Genomic DNA, 6,854 nt, shown 5'->3' with positions numbered 1-6,854 from the left:
ATCTAATTTCTCTGCATCTTGCTGGCTGCAGACCTATATGACACTCAATGACATCGATGCTGCAGTTGAAAGCTTCAAGAAGTTGGAACAAAATGATGGTTAGTGGTGTTACATAATCTACCTAACCTCATACTGGAAAATAGGCTCTTTTATGAACTAGGTTATTCTTTCTTTTAATTGTTAATGTTTGCCAAGGTTGGGCTTCCTGGGATTAGATAGCTGTTACAGGATTGTCATGCCAATCTTGAAATGCTTTATATGTTATTTTCTTTCGGACTTTTGGTTAAAATAAAGTTGCACATTTTTTTCCAACGGCAAACCAGATTTTGTGGGAACCTCAATGGATATTAACTCGACTGTGGTTGGTTTTTGACAATCTGCTACGAATGATTAAACCTTTATGCTTTCAGAGTTGATGTCCTGGACCAGCAATACGTTATACTATCAATGACACTTATTTACACTACTTCTAATGCATTTGACATTCCCGCGGCAACGCGCAGGCTAAAACTGCTAGTTGCTACTATGAAAATACGGGCTTGTGTGCTGTATATTCTTAGGTTGGCAATTTATCTAGAAACAAAAAGTGATGTGCTGCTACCTTATGAACCAAAACCATTAATTTTCTTGTTCTAGTATTTGCTTAGAAGTCACACTGAGTCCCTCTCCATGATGCAGGATGGACGAATAAGTTATGAGGAGTTTGCCGCAATGATGAAGGCCGGGACAGATTGGAGGAAAAGCATCAAGGCAGTATTCATCAGATCGGTTCAAGAGTCTCGGTTTGAAATTGATTAGGGATGGATCATTGGAAGGTAAAACGGATAGTACATAACTTTGGAGGATCGACACAAGGTACTTGTGGGGGAGATGCATATCAAGGAAAGAACCTTTATTTTATTTTTATTTTTTTTGTTGTGTTATGTAATACTTTTTCATTTTTCGTCATATTAGACCGTTTTGTGACTATTAGGATACGAGCCAAGGGTGTTCATGTCTTGGTGAACGGTGATGCATGTAACGTAATTGTAACCAAAATTTGACATGAAAATACTACAATTCTTATCCATTGTGTGCAGTCATTCTCTTTAGATCGTTTTTGTGAGCGATCTGAGAAATTTTTTCAATTTGTTTTTTCTAATCACAAGGCCCATCCAGCTACCTCAAGCATCACAACATTGAAACTGTAATCCATCCACACAACCTTTTGTATTGCATATAATCGGAGGCATCAAATAGAAAAATTATTAAAATTACACTCATATAATTTGGTAAATGAAGATATGGTTGGTGGTGAGCGGTTCTCAATGTTAGAAATCTCATGTTTATGGGGTAATTTTTTTGTTCTACTTTAATTCATCGTGAACTTGTTAACAAAGTGGGAGTGGAGGCGGAGCCATCAGGGAAAGCCGATTAGGATGAAAGAACACAAGTTACAAAACATATCTTTAGCAAATTTAGTCAACAACAGTGTTTTAAGTACTCTTATGTTAAAATTTGGTTACAATGATTAAAAAAAAAATTAATTAATTAATTAATTGCCTAAAATTCTATTCATAGTTTAAATTTTGGCTAGTTTTACAAATTTCTCAAGAAAAACTTAATGAAAGCCGATACGTTAAAAGAAAAATGTATAGATAGATCACTTTCTTAACAACCACATAGTCAAATGTAGAGAACAGTGAAACCCTTAAAACAACCTAACCTAACGCATTTGAAGGACTTAATTTAAAACAAAGTTACCTAATTTAAAACACACATTGTAAACTTGGTTCTTGTTCGATCCTTGACAACCTAAACCCTACACTGATAACTTGTGCTTCTTCGATAATCACTCTCTCCTTCTCTCTTTAGAGTACTACTCAGTGCTTCTTCATCACTTTCTCGTGCTCTCTACGTAGTGTATTTCCTAGCTTCAGGGTTTTCTCCTGCAGTGTATCCCTGAAATGAGGATTGGTATCATTCTCGATCATGAAATCCGGGACCCATACCCCCTTTTTAATAAATTCCTTCATAGCATTGTAATCCTTGATATCCTCCATCACCACAACTCTTTCAGCCATCAGCTCTTCAACTGCAATTTTGTAGGCTTTCTTCTGGGATTTTCCAAGATTTTTGTACTTAGCAGCGTGCATCAAGGTACGTACAGCCTTGAGAGAGCGGGGTCTCTCCGAAGGGTGGAACCGAAAATGGTTGTCTGCAACAATTTCACCCTTATTCAGGGTGGTGTTGCTGGGCGCAGGTAGGGATATTACTGGGCATTTAAGGGTTAATGATGAAGATGAAGCGATAGTGGAAGAGAAGGCCAAATGTTGATGAGAAACATTTGGTAATCTTGCAGAGACCCGGGTGGTGGTGTTGTTGTTGGAGGCAGGGGTAGAAAGGTAGGATGGAAAGGAGAATGCAGCCATATTTTGATTGTTATCTGTCTGAAGGTGGTGGTGGTGGTGGTGGTGGTGGTGGCAGCATTCATTTTATAGGCAAACACACATTTGGGGGAGTTGAGATTAGGGTTCATCATCAATGAACAAGTACGAGAAAAAGCAACTTCAAGTTTAATGGAGGAGTAAGGGCTTGGAGGTGTAATGGAGGAGTAAAGGTGAACGGCGTTGGAAGGAGGAGGAGGAAAGCGACACCTTCGAGTGTTAAGTTTCTGGGGTTCTGTCCAACAGAGATAAAGAAGGGGAAAAGATGCCCCTGGATTTGTTTAATTTTTTTTATAAATTTATGTATCCATTTTTTTATTTTATTTTAATAGAAACAATTTTATTAGAACTTTTCTCCTGCTTCTAGTCAAATTAAAAAGTAATTTTAACATTATGCAACGCAAGAATGATAAAAAAGACTAACCTTACAAATTTCATTCTAAAAGGTGAGTGGCCATTTACCACAATGATGAAAAAGAGTTGAGCCATTGTATGACGGTGTGGATTCAAGCCAGTCGGTAGTTAATCTAACATCTAATCTAACAAATCTATCGTTTGACCAAAAAAAAAAAAAATCATCCTATAAGCCATATTTTAATCTAACATCTAATTTAACAAATCTATCGTTTGAGGTTTTGCCACGCTTGATGATCAAGGTCATGTCCATACTATCAATTGATTTTATCGTGTTGATTTTGTTAAAGTACAAATAATTCACTTGAAAATCAAATTTAGTTGTTGAGTAAGTTATCATGTAAATTATTGTAATATGGAAGAAACGAGATGAAGGTGATGATAAAGAGTAGGATAATAATTAAGATCATTTTTCTTAAGGGTCATGCTTTAGTTTCTTATAGAATGCATTAGCTAAGGGTGTTCTATGGGATATTTGAGCTATACATATATGAATTTGGTGTAAGGGATTATTCCATTTTTATAGTCTTATAGAGACAGACATTATATAGATTCATAAGTTGCATATGCATCACATTTTGCTAGCTCGTCGAATTATTGATGTTTTATCTTAGTAAAAAAATTTTGGTTATAGGAAATAGGATTTTTATATAGACGAATTGTCGAGAATGAACTTCACCTCCAAATTATTGATTGATTTTACAATTCGACTTCAACTTTCTTCATGCATGCAACCTTAAAAACAAAATCAATTGGTGAGCCTTATGCATTGACGTAACATTTCCTCTCTCTCTATTAGTAGTACTATTGTGGTGTAAGTTTTTTTTTTAAATATTTTGGGAAAGAATCGTGATGTAAATTAATATATAGAGGAAAGGGTTCTTGACCAAAAAAAATGGAGAAAGGGTTTGTATGGCAGTACAGGTGTGCAATAATAAAATTACTGTTATAATCTCCACTGTTATACATAATATTTATTTACTGAAATTTAAAAGGACATGATTGCCATTTCAAACTGTTTTATTGGACTATTGACCTCACATTTCAACTAGCATTCATCTGCCTAGCTAAGTACGTACTATAGAAGTTGTTAGACATATTAGTCTCAACCAGTCCCAGCAAAGCGGGGGCTCACTTATCTGGGACTTTGGATATATCCCCTCAAACATCCTAGGAAAAAAAAAACATGTACACTGGTCATGGGACCACAAACACTCTCAAAACGTCCCAACAATGTAGTATATTAAACTAAAAAGTAATGTTAGGTAGGCTAAATCTTTAAACAAAATTTTATAAACTAAATAATGTGGCTCTAAATGATTGGATTATTACTCAAGTTAGACACGGCAAACGGGTCATGTTTGCCGTGTTCATGCTTTTTCATGTAATCTATGTTACTTACCGGTCGTGCCGTGGCATATCCATTATCTTAACGGGTTTTTAACGAGTCGTGTCATTTTACCCATTAAAATTAACAAGTAAAATGACCTGACTTGTTAAGATCTGATAAGAATAGAGAAAATTAAAATTAAAATTAAAATTAACAGTTGTGTGATACTTTGTTCTTCATTACGATAACTATTGTCGTTAATGGTTATTTTCATCTCTTGAGATTCAAGTATGATCGAATTGAAATGTACCATCACTATTTAAAAAAAAACATTGAAATGTACCAGCACAATCTATTCTCATATTGAAACGTACCTATACTAAACTAAAACGCATTCATACCGAATTAAAATGTATGCTTACTAAATTGAAATGTGCCATGCCCAATTGAATTTTGGCTTGAAACGTACCGATAGGTTTTAGGGTTACACATAACTTGGTGTTAGCTTTTTTACATACTAAAATTGTGACAATATAAATGTATAAGTAGCTTGGTATGTATCCAATAAAAAAATAAATAACATATCAAAATACTAATTTTTACAGAAATTTAGATTATATAACGTATTAATAATATACCAAATTACTGGTACCCTATTTTTTTAATATATATATAGGCATATGTGTGTGTGTGTGTGTATATCATGTATATAATAATATTTGGAGTACATTGGTACGTTTAAAAAATCACTGTTTGGTTTCTTTGTTAAAAACATCATCGTCTTTTTTGCGCCCACAATTTGTTTATTAGAAATTTATGCTTTTTATTATTAGAAATTTATTCTTTTGTGTGTTTGTGTGTGTTGAAATATATTGAATAAATGGAACATAAATTAATAATATCTTCTTTTGCAAAGGGGTTCGAGAAGCAGTACCACTGACCTTAAACCCTTTGATACGTAACAAACTCTTAACTCCAGCTACATGCTCTAGCTGGGTATCCTGATCAAATGCCCAATTAAATGTGTAGTCTCAGATGTACCACATTAAATATTTAGGTTATGATTACCTACCTATGAAAATTCATTTATTTTAACAGTAAAATCATTTTTCATGAGCATCGTGAAAAAAGATGGTGAGAGAAATGCAACTTTTAATAAAATATATATAATTGTAATTTTCAGCACATAAAATATGAATGTGAGAAATATAAAGCAGTTCAAACATTTAAAAACTCCAAAAGGACTCAGTCAATGTCTAGGCTTTAAGCTGTGCAAAATTTACACCTCCGAGGAATCAGAGAAGCTTTTGTTTTATGCGATTGAAGGCCCACAACTACTTCATTATTCCAATAACCAACATTAAAATTTCAATCAATTTGTATATTGAAATTTGGTCCTTAATGAAACACAAAAATCTGAATGAAAGGGACAAGTAGCAGTAGCACTGACCCTAAACCCATTTCCGATATGTACCAAACTCTTAACTCCGGCTCCACTCTCTGGCCCTAAATTATAATTAATATGGAAGAGCTTCCGCAGTCTAATTTCGTAGGACAACTGACTATGTTAATCAAAAAATGAATATGGAAGAGCTTCCACAGTCAAATATCTCCTATATTAATTAAGAAATAAATGAAATAAAAGTTAATCAAGAAGAAAAATATGAAGAATCAAAGAAATCATAACTTCATCCCACACCATTGAGCACTGAGGACGTAGGCAAAAAAAAAAATAAATAAATAAAAAAATAATAATTCTCACTAAGAAAACCTTGAAAAAATCAGTGCCCATCATATGAAATGAGAAATGCTAAGGAGATTATCTCATAGTGGTGTTTTCTATGAATTCCATGCGATTTCATATTTTAACGTTAATTCTAGCACCAACATTATAAAATATTGTATACAAATTTCTTTAAGAACCATTTTGGGCATCCTTCTTTGGAAAATACTTCAGTTTAAAATTGCTTCTATTGAAATTACTTAATTTTTTTTAATAAAAATGCAAATGCGTTTTGAAAAAGCACTCAAAGTCTCGAAGTGCTTCCAAAAAGAAACACAAAACATCACATGTAGTGCTTTTTAAAATACATAAGCATTTTTAACTTTTTTTTACCAAATATAGTTAGAAACGATATTTGTGATATGAAAACACTTTTTGTTATTTTAAAGGCACCAGCTAATGTTCTCATGTTTGGTGGAAAATAATAAATGAATGGAGAAGTGAAATATTTGTGATATGAAAACACGTTATTTTAAATGCACCCACTAATGTTCTCATGGTTGGTGGAAAATAATAAATGAATGGACAGAAGTGAAGTAAATAAACAAAAATTATAAAATCTATACTCTCTTATCCCTTGATAAAAGTTTTATCAGAGATGATAAAATCATGCATCTGTATTTTGGTTGGGCTAAAATCAGGGGCATATAGCAAAAAACACAAAAAAAAAAAAAAAACAAAAAAAAACAAAACAAAAAACCTATGGAATTAGTGGCATCATAGATTTTTCCTGAATGCCTGCAATGTGTGACTATGCAAAAAATTTTTAGCACTGCGCCATAAGGCATTATTTGCGCAACAAACAATCCCTTAAATCAAAGGGTGCCTCCTTCGAATGGCCCCCAACTTCTCTATTTTTTAAACCACAACATTGAATTTTCAATTAATTGCATACATGTAT

This window comes from Pyrus communis, chromosome 9 (genome assembly GCF_963583255.1).
Source record: "Pyrus communis chromosome 9, drPyrComm1.1, whole genome shotgun sequence".
Classification (NCBI taxonomy): Eukaryota; Viridiplantae; Streptophyta; class Magnoliopsida; order Rosales; family Rosaceae; genus Pyrus; species Pyrus communis.
The sequence above is the reverse complement of the archived record's forward strand: the minus strand, read 5'-3'. Positions refer to the sequence as shown.